This window comes from Pistacia vera, unplaced genomic scaffold, assembly GCF_008641045.1.
Source record: "Pistacia vera cultivar Batoury unplaced genomic scaffold, PisVer_v2 Contig78, whole genome shotgun sequence".
Lineage (NCBI taxonomy): Eukaryota > Viridiplantae > Streptophyta > Magnoliopsida > Sapindales > Anacardiaceae > Pistacia > Pistacia vera.
Window position 1 is genome coordinate 1289911 of NW_022196645.1, and position 25106 is coordinate 1315016.

General features: G+C 35.9%; 2 pseudogenes; one reads left to right on the plus strand and one right to left on the minus strand.

The window, feature by feature from the left end:
• Positions 1-6864: 6864 nt before the first annotated feature.
• LOC116116623 lies at positions 6865-8365 on the minus strand (annotated as a pseudogene).
• Positions 8366-8516: 151 nt separating this feature from the next.
• On the plus strand, positions 8517-16359 carry LOC116116624 (annotated as a pseudogene).
• The last annotated feature ends 8747 nt before the right edge of the window (positions 16360-25106 follow it).

The window sequence follows — 25106 nt, forward strand, 5'->3', positions numbered from 1 at the left end:
TTACTAATTTAACTAAAGACCCTAACATATAAAATGACAAAACACCCCCACCACCTGCAATGTCAGTTCCGCCACCACCGCTGGAATCTGGCCGGAAAATTTCGTTACGGCACAGACTAGTCGTCTGTGCCGTAACACGTCGTTATGGCCTTTCCAGCCAGATCCTCTCTATTATGGCCTCGACGGCCGAAAAGGCCAAACGAGGGCCATCTTTGCCGTCACGACGGCCCAAGATGTGGCCGTCGTTTTTGGTCAACGACGCTATCTTTGGCCTCTCAACGGCCAATCTAGCCTTTTCCGGCCAGATCCGTGGTGGATCTAGCCGGAAAAGGCCACGCTGTGAACTTCCGGCCATTTCTGGTCGGAAGTTAGGCCGTTGTACAGATTCCGGCTATCACCGATGGTGGTTGCCGGAATCTACAAGTTGGGTTGATGGGGGTGTTTTTGTTAATTTTTAAACTTTTTTTTAGGGGGTATTTAGTGAAATTAATAACCTTATGGGGTTAAAATGTAATTAAAAAATAGGGTATATTTAGAATGTACAAACATTATTTGAGAATAGGATCCAAATAGGGATAAAATTAAACCATGCAGAAGATAATTTAAGATTAGAATATTCCATCTTTATATTTTTGGAATTAAACAACTCACAAACTACCCCTTCTTCAACTTCAATGCTTCTTCGCCAACGCCTCACAACTCTCAATCGCCATCTCTCCACTTCCTCTATCCACCAAAATCCCACTTCTCTACATGCACACAAATGAAAAACCAAAACGACCCCGTCACTCCCAATGGAAAGTGCTTGGTTTTGGGCGTGAAACTGTGTTTGTGCTTAGTTTGAACCCTTATTTGGTGATGATCCTGTTCAGTGTGTTGCTCTTGGTGGATTTCACTCGTTGCTTTGACTTCACTTGGAAGATTTTCGCTGGTCAGTGAGTAATTACAACTTTACATTCATTATTTGTTCATTGATTGAGTGTTTTGTTTGGTGTGAAGGTTTAAACATCTTTTGCTTAGGCGTCATTTAGCAAGCTTATATGGTTATTAAATGTGATGTATGGTTAGTAATCAAAGGATAAAAGTGGTTTTTTTTTTTATTTTATTTTTTAAGAAGTAAATTAGCAAAAAGGCGTGCAAAAATAATCATTTTTATTTATGATTTGCAACGAGATGTTGTTTTATTTGGAGTCATGAATCTTGCAGGGGTATGTAATACTCTAACCAAAATTTTCTTGGTATGGTAATTTAATATTTTTAAAGGAGCTCATTGGTGAAGTTAGTTGACATGATGTAAGCACTCTCCTTGAATTGCAACCAAGGACTATAAAACAGAAAGCAAAAGAGCTTTTATCAATATATGGAATCACATTTGATCAACAGAGCATTTTTCCTTTCTTATTTAGTAAATGGAGATTGTGAAGCACTAGTATGTTATTCAAGATTTAGAATATAACTATGTCAGTTTAACTGTGGGCTTGATAATTAATGATGTTCTTGTGCTGATTGGATAAATATCAGGAAAGAGAGTTGTGTGCACATATCATCACATTGTTGTGTTCACTTACGTGTTTTTGCCTGATAATAAATGGCTCTATCATTAAAAGTTTGCAGGGGTTATGGTGGTTTTGGTGCACTTGACATTTGTCTATCATAGAGAGTTTTCCTAGATTGGTGGAAGTTCTTGGAGTGGAAATACGCACATTGCAACCATGGGACACAACTGCTGCAATAACTGAATCAGGTTGTTCTTCTTAACTGACCCTTTTTTTGTATGGAAATTCCTTTACAGTATATAGTAGTGGGTTTGCATTTAGATAAGGCTGCTTAACCTGGACTAAATTTATGAGTTTTGATTGTGACCTTTGGAAATCACCCTTGACCTCATATGTGGAAAACATATCAATCTAGTACTGCAGAACAAATTGAATGGAACTATTTCAAATGTCTGTAGGTTTATGCATTCTAGCATTTATGGGTTTCTAGTTGTTCTTTGTGAGAAGATGATTCATATTGCCTTCAATTAATTACAGAAAGAAAAAAGAGGGTGTCAAATATCTTAATCCATCTATTATTGAATATGGGGGAACTTTGCACTTGGAGTCGAGATGAAGAATGGAATTGGGCCTTGGTCTGTTGAGGCCCAAATGCGAATGGACTTAGATCCTTCTAAGGTCAAAGCTTACCTATACCTATGGCTGCTGTTTCTTGTGGTGGCTTGTTACAACTGCTGACAGAGGAAGGGCAACTTTGGATTGGGGGTAAAGATATCAACTCTTTTGTCTTATTTTCTCTCCTTATCTCTACCCAATTGCAGTTTGTTACTGTCATTTATTTGTTCGGAAAGTGCACATTTTGATATCACCCTCTTAAGTTTTCAACTTTGATGAAATTTCATTTCTTTGCTTCTCTAACATGACAATGACATCATATTACACATTGTCATGTGTTTCGCCAGCAAGTTCTAACTATGAGCTTGGAAGTGATAGGGTTGGTGGTTGGACCCAACCAATTCCTAGCCTTGAAGATGTTCGTCTCATTCAGATAGCAAGTGGTGGCTGTCACTCCCTTGCATTAACTGGTAAAATAATTGCTAATTCACGATTGCCAGCAACGTATAAATCCAATCCTCACTTGTCACCCTCCTGTTCCATTCTAGGCTGTATACTATATTGGTTTCATTTTTATGTATAATTTCAGATGAAGGCAAAGTTCTTTCTTGGGGATATGTGGGACATGGTCAGTTGGGTCATTCTCAAGCGAAAATCAGAAGACCATGGTGATCGAGGCTTTAGCTGATGACGTGTATCTAGTACTTGGAGTCGTCATGCTTAGAAGCTAAGTTCAGATCTAAGTCATAAGTATGAGACATCGAGTAGCATCATGTGTCATATCTGTCTTACCATATAGTATCAGCATTAATACTCACAACATCTTCCAATTTATAGTTATCTGTCATATACACAAATGAGTTTGAGGATACTTTTAGTATTCAACTAAGTTGAATACTTAAATTTAATAAAATCAAATATTTGGATATCATTATAGAACAATAATTTTAATGCAATCAAATAAATAAAGCTCATGATTATAAATTTGTTTTTACCATAATGTTTGATAATTTGCTATATATCTGATAAAGGGAGTTGTACATGTGGGGAAATGCCAAAGATTCTCAATGGGAGTTCTGGGTTCCAGAGGTACAACTGTGTCCTATTGAAGTCAATTGGGACCCCACAAGGTGTGTATTTGTTGCAGTTGGTGCATCTCATGCCATATGTTTGGTTTCCAGGTCATTTGTTACAATGGTCTACTAATCGAAAGGTTTCTCAACTCATATAGACACAACAAACAAGTTATGTATCGTTTAACAGCTCAAACAGAGGCTAGAACAGATTTGTAGAATCTGGGATAGGATAAGTTCTTTAAGTTTCCAAAATATTGCCAAGCATTTAGGAGGTGAATTTAGATCACTGACTGGTTAGTCAATAAGTGGAGCTTCACCTTGACAATGGCTACTCTAACTGCTTTTGTTTGATTCCTTTAATGAATTAAATTATATGGGAAGACTAGAGAATTTGACATTATAGCTCTAGTCAGAAATGCAAGTTCCTTCCATCTCATGTAATGCTTGTTGTTCCATCCATGTATGCATCATCTCATTACTATTTGTTTATTACATTTCTTGTGTGAAATTGCAAACATGACCACTTTTTCCTTTTATGTTGATCATATGCTAGTTGCTTCTATTTGATATCGGCATGAGAAAGATCTGCGATGACATTTTATTAAGAAAGCGTGCAAATAAATTGCGTGCTCAGGTGCTTTGATATCCTGTATGAAATATCTTTGGTTTGTTGTATGATCTTTGATGCTCTGGTACTATGGACAACATTATAAGTGATAAATTTAAGTTGGGTATATTTTCGGGAAAAATATAGAATATCACAAGATATCATGTGATTGTTGATTAAACTGAATATCTATGTAGTATGCATATATTGATTTGTGATATCATTAATGTGGTATACCGTGGTACATAGCTTTTTTGTTCTTGATACATAAGATATTTTGTTCTTGATGAGTTGAAGGGTAGAACTCGCCTCAATGTTGACAGATTTCGTAGAAGTTAGCCAGCTAAATAAACTCTCACGTTACTGGATCCACACAAAAATTTGTGATTTAAACTTTATTTCTCCGTATCTCGCTCAACTAGAGTTATAAACATCGAGAATTTTTTATACAACAACTCACATATACCGCATGATCACCCAAGAAGTAATTTTATGCCATAATTTTTTATACAGATGGCGTGATATGACTCGTATTCTAAGTTTTTTCAACCACTATTCTTACAAACTCTATGATACAATCAAGAACTTTAAAGCAAGAGAAAATAAACCAAGATGAGTTATCACCAGAAAAACTAGAAGCAAAAATTAAGAAAGCTGAGCTAGTGTTATCCCTTCACCAAGAATCAATCATCTGGTTCCAACTATGAGTTTGCAAAGCATTGTTGGATCGAGATGGTCGACTCTCAATCACAATTCTTGTAATCATGAAAACAATTGATGTTCTTGTGCTTGATTGATAAATATCAGAGAGAGTTGAGAGTTGTGTGCACATATTCCCACGTTGTTGTGTTCACTAACGTGTTTTTAGCCTGATAACGATGACTCTATCATTAAAAATGAAGTTTGCAGGGGTTATGGTGGTTTTGGTGCACTTGGACATTCTGTCTACATAAAGGTTGTTTCCTAGATTGGTGGAAGGTTCTGGAACGGGAAAATACGGCACTTGCAACCAGTGGGACACTACGGCTGCAAATCGCAATAACTGAATCAGGTTGTTCTTCTTAACTGACCCTGTTTTTTTTAGGAAATTCCTTTACATGTATATAGTATTGGTTTGCATTGTAGATACAAGCTGCTTAGCCTGGACTAAATTTATATGAGTTTTGATTTGTGACCTTTGGAAACAGCCCTCTGAACTCATAATGTGGAAAACATATCAATCTAGTATTGCAGAACAACTTGAATGGAACATATTTCAAATGTCTGTAGGTTTATGTATTCAATAGATATATGTAGAGTGATGAAGAGACTTCTACATAATCTATTTATTGTCAAATTTCGAAGATTACTCCGTACATAAAAAAATGAAAAGCTTATTCCAATTCTGATCCAACAGAATGAAGAAAAGAACACTAAAACTTAGAAACATCCTCATCATTTCTAATCAAGTAATTGAATTTATTATCATACATTGAATTTGTTTGAAGAGGCTCCAAACATAAATGTACTTGTGATTGATTATATTTCTTATGATGGTTTTTCAATTGGCTCCACCGAATCCAATGAAGATTACTCTGTTTGAAGGGAGCAAAAACATGTAATTATAAACTTTGTACTTCACCCTTCAGTACTTCTGTTCTGGGCTTACAATCTTTTCAATATCTACTGCTTCATTTTACTCCTGCTTCAAATTCTCTATTACTCATCTTCTACTACTGCTGTAACTTCTTCTTTACCTTCAATAATTTTGCCCTTTCAAATACTGAGAGGATGGTATAACATAAGTTTACTTCTTAAAAACTCAAAACTGTCCTGCCAGTTGCCACCAATGGTTTTGTGAAATGTCAACATTTTGCGCTTCACTTTGAAGAGGCAGGGGCAGTGAAAGGGAAAGGCTGCAGAAAAGTGGTGGCGGTGGTGGTGGCAATGGCAAGAGAGAACAGAGGAGGCCATAGGGATGAGTTTGTTCTGTTGGTATTTAAGGCTTTGGTTTTCTGTTATCCTTTCAAATTCCTCAAAAGGCTTTACAATCAACAAAAGTGCTCATAAATCACTTGCAGAATCTAATATCCCAATAAGGTTCATCAATCTTCCTCATCTTGTAGACTTTTCCTTCAAAATGCTCATAAATCTTAATTCAACTTTTATTCTTGAAACAAACTCTTGAACCAAGTTTTTGTTGCTGACTGAGCCAAAGCTCTATATTTTGCCTCAGTGGATGATAGAGCCATTACTTTCATGTTTTCTACAACTCCATTGCACTAAGTTTTCTAATTAAATATAAAAGTACCACTAAAGGCTTTTCCTAGTAGAAGGGAGCTCATTCAGTTTTAGCAATGTCCCAGGCTTGAGTCTCCACTGTGACGGGGAGGGATAGGGCTTATGACTTTAGTTAGTACTCGAATTTGTCATCTAATATAATAGGGGCGAGATGGGGCAAGGGTTCAAAGACATTGCAACTATAAATATAAATAAATAAATATATAAGTTAAGCTTATGAATGAATTTATTATTGTAATTGTAAGAGGCTTTGAAAAAAATCATGGTTTATGACTTTAGTACCTGAATTTGGCATCTAGTATAATAGGAATGATATGAGATATTAATAAGATATTCTATGAGTTATTCGCAAATGTTACCCTTCTCGATTGAAGTGAAATCCTCCTTTAACAAGGGATTAAGGAAAATGATAACCCTCAGGGTGTGTTTAGTTAGGAGTTATATGGGATTACTGAGTTAATGTCCATCTTATATTACTTAATTATCTTATATTACTTGACAACCAAATATGATAATATAAGATTCGGTAATCTTATATTAAAGACCATGCAAACATCCAGATAATTGCGTCATGCTAAACACTGAGCTGCTTAACTGAGCAAGTTGAGCATTGATCGAAATTATCAGTCTTGACAGAAGACCAAGATTTAGACTTACCATCATGTTGTATACACAATAATTAAAAGACCAACTACTGGCCTTTCAACAACCAACATTTTTGCAGCTAGGTGTCTTCACTAAACATGTTTTTCATTCTCCCATTTTCAAAGTCTATAATGAATATTCCAGTTCATTCCTTAAACTGCGAGATGACATCTAGATTAGAGCTTTGGTTGGCCCTATAACCAGCATTTTTCATTTCCATGGCTAATCCTTCCAACGTCTCATATATCTCATCACTTTGCGGATGCTCTTGATCCTTAGACGCGAAACGGTTCACATAACGTCCAATATCAATCCAAGAACATCCAACTTCTTTTCTCAACCCTCTTTCTCTCATCTCTTTCTTACTTTGTCAACATTTTCCCAGTTTCCTTCTTCTGCATGGATATTTGAGAGCAAAACATGATAGCTCGTCATTTTTTTCTTGTATTTAATTCAAGCAACTTCTTGGCAACAACTTCTCCCAATCAGATTTTCCATGAAGTCTGCAAGCACCAAGAAGCGAACCCCAAAATTTCCAACACATTCCCCTCTTCACCTAATTTTTAGACAAACTCATAGGCTTCAACCACCCTCCCAACCCTACCTAACATATCCACAACACAACAATAGTGCTCAGTTGAGGGCTGAATCTTGTATTTACTCTCCATCAACTCAAATGTTTGAAGACCTTCATCAACCAAGCCAGCATAACTACAAGCAGACAACACTGCAACAAAGGTAACGGCATCAGGTTCAATGTCACATTCTTGCATTCTGCGAAACAAAGAAAGAGCTCTACAATTGCATTTTTTCAGAGGTTTGGGCAGACACATTTTCAGCATAAGAAATTGAACCCGACTTAGAATACTTATCAACAAAAGCAGAGCCTACAAAGACATTTTTGTCCAACAAATGGGGGATAGAAAATCCATGAAGTTGCTTGCCCAAATGGCCAACTCTATATTTCCCATTGGATTACAAGCTGGGAGCACAGATGCTATATTCACAACATTGGGAGTTACGTTCTGCTCAAACATTTGCCTAAAAGTAATGAAAGCTTCCTCAACCAATCCATTTTGGGTATACCCAGCAATCATAGCATTCCAAGTGGCTTGATCTCTGTCTCCAGTATGGTTTCTCTCAAAATTTTGTTGAGAAGCTCTAATCAAACCAGATTTTCCATACATGTCTATAAGATAACTTTCCATTCCCTCGAACTGAATGCCATGCCTTAAGAGATAAGCATGGGTCTGCTTTCCAATATCACAATTTCTCAGATTTGAAGTTGCTGAAGCAAAGCAGTAACAGTAACGGAATCAATCATAAATTGTTGTTTCTGCATCTCATACAAAAGCATTAATCCTTCATCATCCAACCCATTCTGAACAAAAGCAGAAATCATTGTATTCCAAGCAACAACATCCCGCTCCAACATATTATCAAAAACTTTAAATGATGTAAGGACAAAGCTGCATCTTGAATACATGACAATAATTGCATTCAATACAATAACTGGCAATGTTGCCAAATTCTTAATTATATAGGCATGCAGTTGTTAAGCTAAGTCCAATCGCTGCAACTGTGAAACTGCAGTTAAGACCGATAAAAAAAGTCACCTCATCAAAATCAATTTCATCTGATAACATAGCTTCAATGAAAAGCACAATACCTCAAACATGTATTTAAATATATTTATTATTGAATGAAAAGTTGATAAGATTAAAGAGTATATTATTAGCTGCATTAGCTCATTTTATACAAGTTTGGTATTATAAATACATTACATTAAATAATACAATGGTTTTAGTAAACCAACAACAGCCTTTGGACAGGCCAAGCAAAACTAGCAACACAACCCAAGAGCAGCAGCTGAAAAAATCCAGACGCAGCACCTCAAAAACACCACGAGGAGGCCAGAAACAGTCTTCACACCAGCTCATAGTCCGTAGCAAACAAGACACCAGAACAGCCAGTAAAGAAACCATCCGCCAAGGTCTTACGCAAGCAAAAAACAGAACAAACAGCCAGGGAAAAACTGCCAAAAACCCAACAGCCTAGAAGAAGAACCTGCAGCAGGCATGATCACCCAAAAAACCGACTATACTAACAAACAACATGGGGCAAGGACAGCAGCTAAAAAAATCCGAACTCAAAATGACCACAACACTCCAAAAACTGCCTCCAACTGCCACGAAAGGAACCCACAACATCCCAAGGCAATCACAAACAAAGACACACCCAAAGAACAAGCACAACACAACAGAGCGCAGAACCAACCAAAAACCAACGGAGAGGAAATCAAAGCCAAAGAGATCCTCTTGAAAAATAAATTAACAAAGAAGCAATGAAAGTGAGATTTAGATTAAGTAATCAGGTGGAGCCGGCAGGACGTGATTGGAATTTGGGGTCTTAATCCTTAATTAGAATAAAAACAATATTGTAATAACCAACACACAGATCCAGTCTCCCTGTAAGGTTGAAGAAAATGTCAATCATTACCTTTCTTGAATCATAATCTCATACGGAGACGGGCCCCATAATTACAAGAAGTCGGTACATTCAAGAGATAAGAGCAACAAATTAAGACAAACAGAAGCTAATTTGTTTTTTCTCCCATTCCAATGAAATTTTCAAGTTCATGTATATATTATTATATAATTCATTGTAGCTATCTGCAGTTTAAGGTAAAGATTGAGGCTTCATGTTACCTGAGCAAGCGGCGGCCGGTGGAGACTGGAGAAGCAGCAGTCGGTGGAGACTGGAGGAGCTTTAACCGAGAGTGAGTGAGTGAGTGAGTGACTATGAGATGAGTGTTAAAGAGACGAGAGTGAATGTGAGTTATGAAATAGAGGATGTGATTAAAGGGTTCAAAAGATACACATACCTTGGATGAGCAAGACGTGGAGTTGCGTTTGTGGCTCTGAGATTAGAGATTCGGTGACGGTGGAGACTGTAGACCTGGCTCTGGAGAGTGCAGACTGGAGAAGCGACGACGGTGGAGTTGCGTGGGTAGCGACGACGGTTACGGTGGATTTGCACGAGTGAGTTTGAGAGACGAGAGTGAGCGTGAGAGAGGAGATGAGTGAGGGATTTCAATTCAAAAGACAAACCGAGACCGGCGGGTGTACCCGTCTCACCCGCTTTCAAAACGGTCGGACCGGGTATGGGTCTAATGTCATGGACTTATACCCTATTATTTACCTAGGTATGGGCCAAACCGGTGGATCTGAACCTCTTTTGCCAAATCTAAGTGAGGTTAGACGTATAAAGTGATGTGACAGAAAATAAATAGACGAGTGGATATAAAAAGTCAAACTTATCATATTCACTATTTTATTCATATCGTTTTATACAGACATCTTTTTATTCATTCATTATCACATTACTTCGTATAAACATCTTTTTAGAATTCTTCATACTTTTAGCATTAGTGATTTGAAAAATTACACTTCATCACTCACATATAACTTCATCGTGCTTCTTGGGTATATCGAAGGTGTAGTCATCCAAACACCTGACCAAATGGGTTTTTTTGGGATGAAACAAAACACTCTGCTAATCTTTAATTCTTTATCATCCAATCTAAAAATGATTTGATCATCAATCTCAGAACTTTAACTTTCTTTACGAATAGTTCTATAATTATCCCACTCATTAAAGTCTAGATTATGATATTCATTAGTGAAATATACGCAATTAGAACATCTTGAACAATTTCTACTCACAAAAAGAATTTGATCCCCCAAACTCTCTAACTCCCTAGGTCCTTTAATAGTAAAAGCATACAAGTTTTCTCATGAGAATTTCCTGAAAATATCAAATTTGGATCACGTTTTTTGGCATTAGGGACAACGGTTGAAGTCCGTTTGTTAATACTGCAAGATAAATTTAGTCTATCGATAATTGGTATTTGTAAATGTTGATGCGTGATTTTGACACCAATTAAGAAGCACGTGTGAGACGCTGATTGGCTCAGTAGACACACGTGGGTGAAATTAGAAAATGCAGTAAAGACTATGAAAATAGCTTTTAAAGTGGTTCGGATGCTAAGGCAACAAGTCCTATGTCCACTGATGTTTATATTTATGTTAAGGGTCAGGTCGCAACAACGGGCTGACTTACAAATGATTTGCAAGAGTAAATATACATGAGAGAGATTGCTATTTCAGAGTAAAAAATGGGCGAATCCCCTCAATGAAAAGGTCTTCTACTTTTTATAGTGGGATGAGCATAAGTAATCATCACGAAATCTATGGGTTGGTGTGAATGTCAGGATAAATCATTCTTTATGTCACATTGCCCGCCTTCCAAACTGATTTTGCGCGATTTGGAGCAGGGAATGGACACATGAGTTCTCCACAACATCTGGTAGGTCTCGCGCGCGCCTACTATTCTGACAGGAGCATGTCATACTCTCCCTCATGTGATTTCTCACGTCAGTCCTCGATTTCCCAAGCATAACAGTAAATGAAGTCTATATTTTTTCCACGTTTAAGAATTTTTGAGGTAAAATAAACAAAGAAATTGAAAACCTTATATTATATATAGAATCATGAATATTGAGATTTTGTTATTTATTAATACCATTAAAATAACAAAATTATGTGTAGGTTATTTTATAATATTTGAGTTGATCTTTTCAATATGAAAAAGCTTTTCGATAATAGGGTGCGTTTGGTTTAGTATTTTGGATAGGATTTTAGGGATAGTATTGGGTTATTGGATATGGGAGTATTACGAGGTAAATTTTAAAAATTTATAAAAAAGCCCTTAGGTTTACTAATTTAACTAAGACCCTAACATATAAAATGACAAAAACACCCCACCCCCTGCATGTCAGATTCCGGCCACCACCGCTGGATTCTGGCCGGAAAATTTCGTTACGGCACAGACTATTCGGATCTGTGCCGTAACACGTCGTTATGGCCTTTTCCAGCCAGATCTACGGTCTATTATGGCCGTCGACGCCGAAAGGCCAAACGAGGCCATCTTGCCCGTCAGCCGGCAAAGATGTGGCCTTCGTTTTTGGTCACGACGGCTATTTCTTTGGCCGTCGCTAACGGCCAGATCTAGCCTTTTCCGCCAGATCCGTGGTGGATCTAGCCGAAAAGGCCACAGCTGTACTTCCGGCCATTTCTGGTCGGAAGTTAGGCCGTTGTACGATTCCGGCTATCACCGTGGTGGTTGCCGGAATCTGACAAGTTGGGTTGATGGGGGTGTTTTGTTAATTTTTAAACTTTTTTTTAGGGGGTATTTAGTGAAATTAATACCTTATGGGGTTAAAATGTAATTAAAAAATAGGGTAATATTTTTAGAATATTGTACCAAACATTATTTGGAGAATAGGATCCAAAATAGGGATAAAATTTAAACCATGCAGAAGATAATTTAAGATTAGAATATTCCATCTTTTATATTTTTGGAATTAAACAACTCACAAACTACCCCTTCTTCAACTTCAATGCTTCTTCGCCAACGCCTCACAACTCTCAATCGCCATCTCTCCACTTCCTCTTCATCCACCAAAATCCCACTTCTCTACATGCCACACATGAAAACCAAACGACCCCGTCACTCTCCAATGGAAAGTGCTTGGTTTTGGGCGTGAAAATGCTGTGTTTGTGCTTAGTTTGAACCCTTATTTGGGTGATGATCCTGTTCAGTGTGTTGCTCTTGGTGGATTTCACTCTGTTGCTTTGACTTCACTTGGAAGATTTTCGCTTGGTCAGTGAGTAATTAACAACTTTACATTCATTATTTGTTCATTGATTGAGTGTTTTGTTTGGTGTGAAGGTTTAAACATCTTTTGCTTAGGCGTCATTTAGCAAGCTTATTGGTTATATAAGTGTAGTATGGTTGAGTATCAAAGGATAAAAAGTGGTTGTTTTTTTTATTTTTTTTTTTTTAAGAAGTAAATTAGAAAAAGGCGTGCAAAATAATCATTTTTATTTATGATTTCAACGAGATGTTTGTTTATTTGGAGTCATGAATCTTGCGGGGTAATGTAATACTCTAACCAAATTTTCTTGGGTATGGTATTTAATATTTTAAAGGACTCATTGGTGAAGTTAGTTGACATGATGTAAGCACTCTCCTTGAATTGCAACAAAGGACTAAAAACAAAAGCAAAAGAGCTTTTATCATATATGGAATCACATTTGATCAACAGAGCATTTTTCCTTTCTTATTTAGTCAAATGGAGATTTTGAAGCACTAAGTATTGTTATTCAAGATTTAGAATATAACTATGTCAGTTTAACTGGTTGGCTTGATAATTAGATGTTCTTGTGCATGTTGGATAAATATCAGGAGAGAGAGTTGTGTGCACATATTCATCACATTGTTGTGTTCACTTACGTGTTTTTAGCCTGATAATAAATGGCTCTATCATTAAAAGTTTGCAGGGTTTATGGTGGTTTTGGTGCACTTAGACATTCGTCTATCATAGGAGTTGTTTCCTAGATTGGTGGAAGGTTCTTGGAGTGGGAAATACGCACATTGCACCAGTGGGACACATACTGCTGCAATAACTGAATCAGTTGTTCTCTCTAACTGACCCTGTTTTTTGTATGGAAATTCCTTTACATGTATATAGTAGTGGGTTTGCTTTTTAGATATAGGCTGCTTAACCTGGACTAAATTTATATGAGTTTTGATTTGCGACCTTTGGAAATTGCCCTCTTGACCTCATAATGTGGAAAACATATCAACTAGTACTGCAGAACAAATTGAATGGAACTATTTCAAATGTCTGTAGGTTTGCATTCTAGCTTATGGGTTTCTAGTTGTCTTTGTGAGAGATATTCATATTGCCTTCATATTAATTACGAAGAATAAAGAAAGAGGGATGTCAAATATCTTAATCCATCTATTATTGAATATGGGGGAACTTTGCACTTGAGGTCGAGATGAAGGAGATGGAAGATTGGGCCTTGGTCCTAGTTGAGGCCCAAATGCGGCAAGTGGACTTAGCATCCATTCTAAGGTCAAAGCATTACCTATACCTATGGCTGCTGTTTCTTGTGGTGCTTGTTTACAACAGTGCTGACAGAGGAAGGGCAACTTTGGAATTGGGGAGGTAAGAAATCAACTCTTTTGTCTTATTTTCTCTCCTTATCTCTACCCAATTGCAGTTTAGTTACTTGTCATTTATTTGTTCGGAAAAGTTGCACAATTTTGGATATCACCCTCTTAAGTTTTCAACTTTGATGAAATTTCATTTATCTTTGCTTCTCTAACATGACAATGACATCATATTAACACATTGTCATGTTTTCGCTCAGCAAGTTCTAACTTGAGCTTGGAAGAGGTGATAGGGTTGGTGGTTGGAGACCCAAGCCAATTCCTAGCCTTGAAGATGTTCGTCTCATTCAGATAGCAAGTGGTGGCTGTCACTCCCTTGCATTAACTGGTAAAATAATTGCTCAAATTCACGATTGCCACAGCAACGTTTAAATCCAATCCTCACTTGTCACCCCCTGTTCCCATTCTAGGCTGTATACTAATATTGGTTTTCATTTTTTATGTATAATTTCAGATGAAGGCAAAGTTCTTTCTTGGGGATATGGTGGACATGGTCAGTTGGGTCATTCTTCAAGCGAAATCAAAAGTACCTATGGTGATCGAGGCTTTAGCTGATGAGCGTGTAGTCTACATCGCTTGTGTGGGCTCATCGTCAAGCTATAACACGTAAGAAGAGTTAAATGGTCTTTGATATTTCCATCACCCTTCAATCCTACAATCTTCCAAAGTATCTATATTATCTGATCTCATAATAACACAGAAATGAGTTTGAGATATCTTTTAGTATTCAACTAAGTTGAATACTTAATTTTAATAATCAAATATTTGGATATCATTATAGAACATATTTTATTGCAAATCAAATAATAAAGCTCATGATTATAAATTGTTTTTACCATAATGTTTGATAATTGCTATATTTCGGATAAAGGGAAGTTGTACATGTGGGGAAATGCCAAAGATTCTCAATTGGGAGTTCCTGGTTTCCAAGGTACAACTGTGTCCTATTGAAGTAATTGGGACCCCACAGGTGTTATTTGTTGCGTTGGTGCATCTCATGCCATATGTTTGGTTCCAGGTCATTTGTTACAATGGTCTACTAATCGAAAGGTTTTCTCAACCATATACACAACAAACAAGTATGTATCGTTTAACAGCTCAAACAGAGGCTAGACAGATTTGTAGAATCTGAGGATAGGATAGTTCTTTAAGTTTCCAAATATTGCCAAAGCATTTAGGGGTGAATTAGATCACTGACTGGTTAGTCAATAAGTGGAGCTTCACCTTGACATGGTGACTCATAACTGCTTTTGTTTGATTCCCTTTAATGAATTAATTATATGGGAAGACTAGAGAATTTTGACATTATACTCTAGTCAGAAATGCAAGTTACCTTCCAAATCTCTGTAATGCTTGTTGTTCCATCTCATTGTATGCATCATCTCATTACATATTTGTTTATTGACATTTCTTGTTGTTGAAATTGCAAACATGACCCTTTTTCCTTTTAATGTTGATCATATTGCTTAGTTGCTTCATTTGATATCGCATGAGAAAGATCTGCGATGACATTTTATTAAAAGCGTGCAAATAAATTGCGTGCTCAGGTGCATTTGATATCCTTAGAATCATTTGGTTTGTTGTATGATCTTTGATGCTCTGTACTATGGACAACTTATAAGTGATAAATTTAAGTTGGTATATTTCGGGAAAAATATAGAATATCACAAGATATCATGTGATTGTTGATTAAACTGAATATCTATGTAGTATGCATATATTGATTTGTGAACATTAATGTGGTATACCGTGGTAACATAGACTTTTTTGTTCTTGATAACATAAACTATTTTGTTCTTGATGAATTGAAGGGTAGAACCGCCTCAATGTTGACAGATTTCGTGAGATTAGCCAGCTAAATAAACTCTCACGTTACTGGATCCACACAAATTATGTGATTTAAACTTTATTTCTCCTATCTCGCTCAACTAGAGTATATACATCGAATTTTTTATACAACAACTCACTATAACCGCATGATCCCCCAAGAAGTAAATATTTTATGCCATAATTTTTTATACAGATGGCGTGATATACTCGTATTCTAAGTTTTTTCAACCAACTATTCTTACAAAACTCTATGATACAATCAAAAGCTTTAAAGCAAGAGAAAATAAACCAAGAATGAGTTATCCACAGAAAAACTAAGCAAAAATAAGAAAGCTGAGCTAGTGTTTATCCCTTCACCAAGAATCAATCATCTGGTTCCAACTATTGAGTTTGCAAAGCAGTGTTGGATCGAGATGGTCGACTCTCAATCACAATCTTTAATCATGAAAAAAATTGATGTTCTTGTCTTGATTGGATAAAACAGGAGAAGAGGTGAGAGTTGTGTGCACATATTCACCACGTTGTTGTGTTCACTAACGTGTTTTAAGCCTGATAATACGATGACTCTATCATTAAAATGAAGTTTGCAGGGGTTATGGTGGTTTTGGTGCACTTGGACATTCTGTCTATCATAGAAGTTGGTTTCCTAGATTGTGGAAGGTTTCTTGGAACGGAAAAATACGGCACTTGCAACCAGTGGGACACATACGCTGCAAATCTGCAATAACTGAATCAGGTTGTTCTTCTTAACTGACCCTGTTTTTTGTATGGAAATTCCTTTACATGATATAGTTATGGGTTTGCATTGTAGATACAAGCTGCTTAGCCTGGACTAATTTATATGATTTTGATTTGTGACCTTTGGAAACAGCCCTCTTGAACTCATAATGTGGAAAACATATCAATCTAGTATTGCAGAACAACTTGAATGGAACATATTTCAAATGTCTGTAGGTTTATGTATTTCAAATAGATAATGTAGAAGTGATGAGAGACTTCTACATATATCTATTATTGTCAAATTTTCGAAGATTACCTCCGTACATAAAATGAAAAGCTTTATTCCAATTCTGATCCAACAGAATGAAGAAAAGAACACTAAAACTTAGAACCATCCTCATCATTTCTAATCAAGTAATTGAATTTATTATTCTATACATTGATTTGTTTGAAGAGGCTCCAACATAAATGTACTTGTGATTGATTATATTTCTTGATGTTTTTTCAATTGCTCCACCGAATCCAATGAAGATTACTCTGTTTGAAGGGAACAAAACATGTAATTATAAACTTTGTACTTCACCTCTTCAGTACTTCTGTTCTCGCGGCTACAATCTTTTCAATATCTACTGCTCATTTTACTCCTGCTTCAAATTCTCTATTACTCATCTCTACTACTGCTGTAACTTCTTCTTTACCTTCAATAATACTTTGCCCTTTCAAATACTGAGAGGATGGTATAACAATAAGTTTACTTCTTAAAAACACAAACTGTCCTGCCAGTTGCCACCAATGTTTTTTGTGAAAATGTCAACATTTTGCGCTTCACTTTGAAGAGCAGGGGCAGTGAAAGGGAAAGGGCTGGCGAAAAGTGTGGGCGTGGTGTGGCAATGGCAGAAGAGGAACAGAGGGCCCATGATGTGAGTTTGTTCTGTTGTAGTTTAAGGCTTTGGTTTTCTGTTATCCTTTCAATTCCTCAAAAGGCTTTACAATCAACAAAAAGTGCTATAAATCACTTGCAGATCTAATATCCCAATAAGGTTCATCATCTTCCTCATCTTGTAGACTTTTCTCCTTCAAAAGATGCTCATAAATCTGTATTCAACTTTTAATTCTTGAAACAAACTCTTGAACCAAGTTAATTTGTTGCTGACTGAGCCAAAGCTCTATATTTTGCCTCAGTGGATGATAGAGCCATTACGTTCTCATGTTTTCTACAACTCCATTGCACTAAGTTTTATTGTAGATTAATGCATTAAACTCAGCTTGGATAGCATATTTCCAAGCTGGGGATGAGAAAGGCTCGTAAAATAGAACTAGGTTCTTGTACTGAAAAAAGAGAACTAGAAGATACAACCATAGCAACTACCATATGTGATTGAGACTTCTCAGATTTTTAAGATGTAAAGACTAATTTTGTAAAGCTATAGTGTTGAGACTAGAAGGAATTTTAAAGGGAATCTGATCATGTGTGAATAGGATTAGAAGTTAAGTAAACTTCTAAGTTGATAGTGGAAAATGAATCTTGTGAGGTGAGGAGATAAAGAATCAAACTTGGACTTTAAGGACGAGAAAATATTTTTAGAAGAGGATTGTATGAGAGAAGGAGAAGAATGACGGTGTGATTTAGTGTGGTCACTAGGAACAGTAATTGTTATCCTAGGACTTGAAGAAAAATCAGTACAATGTTTAGAAGACTGATTAGACTTAGTAAACTTTAAATCAAAATCTATTAAACAATGAGGAAAACCAAGTAAAAGAGGTATTGAGATATTCAAACTTAAAACTATATACTTGAGGAGAATTGTGAGATAGAATATTATGAATAAAAGGAAAATCAGATTCATCAGACGTAACACTTTAAGCTATAAACACTTTTCCATTTGCATTTAAGCACTTGTAACCTTTATGAACAAGATTATAACCTACAAACACGCATTTAGAAATATGAAAATTAAATTTGTGTACACTATAAGGCCTGGGGAAAAGGTAACAAGTGCTACCAAATGTTTTTAAAAGTTTATAGTTGGGCACAATGTTATAAAGTGTTTGAAAAGGCGAGATATTGATTTACACAAAAAGAGGAAACTACTTATTAAGAATACAACAGTTTGAAAATCTAAATTCCAATAAGCTAATGGCATGGAAACTTATTAGACCCTATTTTACAATATGCCTATGATTTCTCTCAGCTTCGCCTTTTTTTGTTGAGTATGTGGGCAAGGGTGCCTAAATATAATGTCATGCTCGTTTATGTAAGGTAAAAGTGTTTTAAACTCCCCACCGCAATCAGTTTAAAGGCATTTCAATTTGGTTTCAAATTGTCTTTCTATTAACTTATGAAATTGAAGAAACACAGACTTTGTTTTAGCGTCATTAGGAAAAAGCCAGTGGGTCAGCTAAAGTCATGTATGAAGTATTTATAATATTCAATGGACACTTGTGGAGAGGGGCCTCAAAGTTTAGAATGAATTAGTTCAAGAGGCTTGGAAGCTCCACTTGAAGAATATGGAAAAATAGATTGTGCAATCTGTGAGGTTTTGTAACAATCGAAAAAATGAGGGAGAATTCAAGAATATTGCAAAGCTATTTCTTTGATTTCTTGATTGATTACAGCTGGGCACTTCACCAATGTTTTATATGTGTACAGTAGAGTAAGTCGAAGACTAAAATAAAGAGAAGCAGTTGACTTGGGCCAACTACTTAAAACACACTAGTAAAAAACGACAGCGTATAAAGTATCACTTTAAGTAAGTGAAGGATAGTTGTGACATTTTACTTCTTACAGCTTCCAGCATTTGTCTTTCATAGTCAACATGCCTCCAGCATTTGCAATCTACCAAATTGACATGCTAAGCAAAATCGCAATTACGTGCAGATGACATACATGGAGCTGTATTGACAAACACTATCTTGGTGACTTTGTCCTTGATTTAATGATCAGCAAGAATTCATCTACAAAATTATTATCCTTGATGTACCAAACTGATTCTCGATGTGCTGGAGTAGTTGTTGCATAATTATTAGAACATGCGAGTAGACAAAGAGGTTGAATTGAGGAATTATAACCTTGCGTGGAGAAACTTGATGTGAAATCATAGCTGGTGAGACATTGCTGCTTGAACAACCATATTAGGTTGAGGAGAACTGCAGTATGGCTTGACCACATGGTAAATAGGCTTGTTTCTATTAGCCTCTACCATAATCTCTTCCTCCTGAAAACTGATTAGATGAAAGTGCTGAGAATATTAAGGAACAAAATTCACATGTGAGCTACAGAGGTGAGAGAGAGGGGGATTAAAGTATTGAAATTGGGAGTTTGCTGAGGCACTAAGTAATATGGAACAGGATTATAGTCCAGCAACACTAAAAACTTTATGACCAAAACTAGAACTATAGTTCGCATCATGGCACCTTGATGATAACAACATTATCATTTGATTTCTGGTTCTTATTCTAACAAAATATATTGACATTTATGCTAAACTAACCAAATTCGCAAATCTCCATTGAAGTCTAAACAATGGTAGATGATAGCAAACCATTATTCTTTTCTAATTTTAACTCATACTTTTGTAACAAATATTGCCTTTTGCAATGATATACTTCCATTCTAGAAGTAACGTTAACTAACACAACAATGAACTCAGGAATATATTAACTGTGACAAAATTGGAGTCTATACTTAGTAATCATGAATTACTAAGATATACTTTTGTAACAAATATTATGCCTTTTATGAAAATAACAACTATAACCAAAGAAATAAATAAAAAGAAAAATATATAACTGTGACAAAATTGGATCTCAATCTTAGTAATCATGAATTATAAAAAAGATTAAACATGAAAGCGTATCCATTAAAAATGCATCAATTATTAAGCCTCTTCAGATGTTTCTTCAAATATGTAGCCTGTAGCACACCATAAAAACCAAATCTCAGCAACCCACAAATAAAAATGCTATAGAGTAGGGAAACAATAAAAAAAAAGAGATCATAATACATCACCTCAAGCCCAAACAGAAGGGCAATTCTGCTTCTATCCATCTTATCAGTGATGAATCTTATTGTCCAAGTATACTGAGTAACCAACAATCCATACTTGAAAACCTTAAGAGTACGACCTCTTTTGAAGCTTCCAACTTAGTTTCTCCACAACATACCTGGGGATTGGTCATACACCTAAAATCAGGGCAAATTTTTTAGAGTTTCAATAAATAAAACCCTTAATCCGAATGAAACAGGCACTAAACTTCAAACATAATTCTTAAAGGTTAGAAAGGAAGAAGACACTAGTATGTGCATGCGCAAACACAAATATGTGTATAGAAACAAAAAACGAAAGAAGCCAAGAAGTTAAAAGCATTAGCGTCGTATGGACATCGAGTCTAAACATTAGGCAGCAATTCATAGCAACAATTACAAACACTTGAAGCACCCATACAGCAAACAGAGGTACAGAGTCCCCAATAAAGTAGATTAATTAGCACAGTTAACCAAACTCACAGCTTAAACATCCCCAGCCTTCTCCACCATCACAGCTCAACACAATCTTCCCACAACTATCCTGAACACATTAATAATGAACAACCAGTTTAATCTTTACACTTTATTCTGTTATATATCACCAGCGAGACTAACAATAAGAATTTAAACAATAAAAAAAATACCATAGTTGCATTGTTGTTCTCAACGTTGTTGGTGGTTGTTCTGGTTGTGGGTATCCCTGCCCTTATCTTCTTCAAAACCAAGCTTTTCATCCATTTTGAGTCATTTGAACTTCTAAATCAACTATTGCAAAGGAAATAGAACTCAAATAAATACACAGAAATATAACATTGAGACAGTCAGTCTTAATTGTAAAGAGCAAGATGTATGGTCCAGAAATATCGTCTAAATCACAGATTTGAGGACAAATCTGGTTTGACTGGCTCCTCCCTCCTCGGTGGATCTTTTGTTTGATATGCATGTAGACCACTCACTGTACATTCCTTTGCAAGTATATCTTTTACCATCAAATTCCAATTTACTATTGCAAATTGGGCATCTCCCTAACGACCATAAAACAGCATTCTTGGCTGTTTCAATAAAAAAAAACATTCTTAAAATGATAAGAATCTCAACCCACACATGGTTATATTAGATGAAAAATATGTAATTAGTGGATGTTCTAATTGAACTACATTTAGTGACAACAACAGGATCTGGGCCACAGGAGTCTTGGTCATTGGCTTAAGAATCTCAACCATTTGTTCAATAGAGAGATTAGCCTCAATAGCTTTACCAATTCTTCAAACACAATCTATAACATCAGATTCTCCAGCTTTTCCATTAGTCCGCCATTGTCATGGTCTTGCTTGGCCTTCTTGGAGATTGCTCAAAAGAAATCCAAAAGCTTGCACTGTCACATTGGAACGTCATTAAGTGAAAATAAATGAGCATTCAAAATGGTATAAGAAATTTTTTCAACTACCTTAGAGTTCAAAATTTCAAGAGATGAGTTGACACATGTTATAAATAAATAAAAAAATAGTGACAAAGAAAAGATTACCCTAATTCAAAATTATATAATACCTACAAATTCCAAAGTTTAACAATCCACAAATAAAATCTGAATTTGATTAAATGAACATCACAACATTAAAATATACAGCTCACCCAAGATGATAAGCTGCTTCAGAAGTCAACCCAACCGTGGCGACAGCTAATCCTATCAATCCTCCCTACTAGCACAACAAACATCCTAAATAAATGAAAAAAAGACCTCAAATATACAGTACAGTAAACAGAGTAATAACAGGACTGTACCAAAATTACACATCTATCTGTCATTCCAGTATGAATGTAATAACTCATATTTTCATATGAATTTCAAACTTCTTGAGATAATAATTCTGTATTTTCCACTATAAATTACAAATTTAAGGTTAAATTTGGCATGCATAATCTGTAATTCATAAGCATATAATATTGTACTTTACTAAAACCTCCACATAGCAATTTAAATTAAAATAAATGCATGAGAGTGCGAACTTCCATCCCCAGTGAAAAATAGACACTTTCTTCTCCGCTATCTGGTAACAACCTCACCAATCACACGCTTATAAGTCTCAGAAGACTAAACAAAAATATAAGATTCTAGTACCAAGCAGAAGGGCCACTAAAGAGAAAAATAGCAATGGATCAATACAAAATGCCCTATCACAAAAATTTGCACAACTACCAACCTTCATTAGTACCACGTTTAAAACAAAAAACAAATAATCAGTGAAACCCATCACAATTATCAGAATTACAATCACGAAATAATTATTGGTTTGGAGATATCATGACAGTAGTACACTCCCAGCTGAGTTAATGACCTGGAGCATTGCAATACTACAAAAAGCAGAATATAAAAATGTAAAAGTATAAAAAACCCAACCCCAACGAACCAAAATTGATTAATTCATTACCTTTTTGAGGCGTATCATTCTCATCATCCGGTTCTGAAATATTGAAACATCAACAAAAGAGACAGCTCATTAATTGTTATCATGCACGCTATATTGAAATAAAAACAAAATCCCAATTCTTAGAAGCCAAAATAGTTACTGTTAGGGACTAAGGGCCAAAAAATCAGGTTGACGAGGCTCAATAACGAAATAAATATGTCATGGCCTAAGGCTTTAACCCAATTTCAATTGGGCCTACGCTTAAAATCATTTTGCAATCTACCCAGTCTATGAGTTGGGTTATCTTATAAGTTAAGCTAAACTGAGTTTCAGTCAATTAGCCTGCAACAGTCTATAAATAAGAAATCAGAATCCCATTCTATTTTCTCTTTTACTAAGATTTCAAATCTTACTCAAACTATTAAACTTGATCTGATAAGGTCAATAAATCATATATATTTCATGATAGGGATTATCTCCCAAAATAGGACTTAGTGTCCTATTAAGATTCCAAATCTTATTTAAACTATTAAACTTAGTCAAGAAATCATATTTCTTTCTTGATAGGGATTATCTCCCAAAAAAGAGGACTCAATGTCTTACTAGGATTCTAATCCCTTGGGTTCACTATAAAAACATAGGCTTGCCCTCTTATTAGAGGCCAATCTCTCATAGTCAATCTACACTACTTATAACCATTTATTTGCTCCTAAAGTTTTTGCTCCCAAGAACCTGATGCCTCAGTGGTCTCAACCTCATGGGATCAGACCCTATTTTCATGACGGTAGATTTTTTGCATCTATAGTTACCTTTTTAAGGCTCCAGATTCTGATCTTCATGCTCTGCAACATCAATGGTAAAATTAGCAAGTGGTGTTGCTTGTGCCACATCAATTTTAGCAACAACGGGCGTGGTCTCTAGATCAGGCGATGCAAACTCTTGGGAGCTAAAAAATAAAAAACTAAAAGCTAGACCTGAATCTCCAACTGGGAAGATGAAATTTCTCTGCAGCTTTGGTGGGAAAAATGAGAGAGAGCACGAAATTGACTTTGGGCAAACCTGTTTTCTGGTGAATGTGAAAGGATTAACACGTTTCAAGCGTTTGCATGTGAATGTAAATGGTCTCAGTTTACGTGAAAATTAATCAAGTTTTGAATGGACCTTTGATGCCCCAATTATATGATACAATATGTCTAATAACAATTTATTATGCCAAGACTTTTGATGCCCTAATTACATGATGCTCCTTGTCTAATAATATTCCACCATGTCAAAATAAAGGAATTTGAGAGTTTCAAAATGGTCATCATATAGTCTATGCCTCAAAAGTGACAGGGATGTCCGGGAAAATTTGTACGTATCTCAACTAATCCCCCAAGTCTTGAAGTTGACAGTCGGATAAATCCCTCCAGTGGTCATCTTTATTAGCAATCCAGGTGGATCGAACTTAGGACCTCCTCAGTAATACACCCAAGAGTCCTAGTTGACAGTTGGACTACCCAGTGGTGGTTAGATTGAACTATATATTATTTAAACTTAAATGTATCTTATTTCTCTTACAAAATTAGTGTTGTAACAAATCATTTACCCACAACTTATCGTCATCTAAAATAATTACAATTGATTTGTCAATTAAAATATTTATTCCAATAATTAGAAAAAAAAAAAAAACTATTTTCAAGAATTCTTGGGTGCGTTTGGCACATTATTTCTACCCATATTCCCAATCCTATTCCCTGAATATTGTTTCGCACATTACTTGAGAAATATTAGTATATTTTTTAATTACTTTTAGTCCCCTTAAGTTTATTAATTTCATAAATACCCCCAGAAAAAAGTTTACAAATTAACAAAAACACCCCCTAAACCCATACTTGCCAGATTCCGGCAACCACCGTCGGTGGTAGCTAGAATCTGTCACAACGGCCTACACCACAACTGAAACTGGCCGGTAATTCACTGATCTGACGGCCATATATCTCTTTTGCGGCCGTCGACGGCCAGATCTGGTCGTAGATCTGACTTTTTCCAGCCAGATCCATGGTGGGTCTGGCTAGAAAAGTCCATATCGACGCCCTACCCGCCAAATCCGACTGGTCTGTGTCGTAACGCAATTTTTAGCCCAGATTTCATCGGTGGTGGCTGGAATCTGGAACTACGGGTGGTGGGGGTATTTTTGTCATTTTATAAAATTTTTATATATTAGGGTGTTCAGTTAAATTAGCAAACCTAGGGGGTTTTTTCATAAATTTTTAAATTTTACCTCGTAATACTTCTCTATTCAACTATCCGATATTATTTTCAAAATCTTGTCCAAAA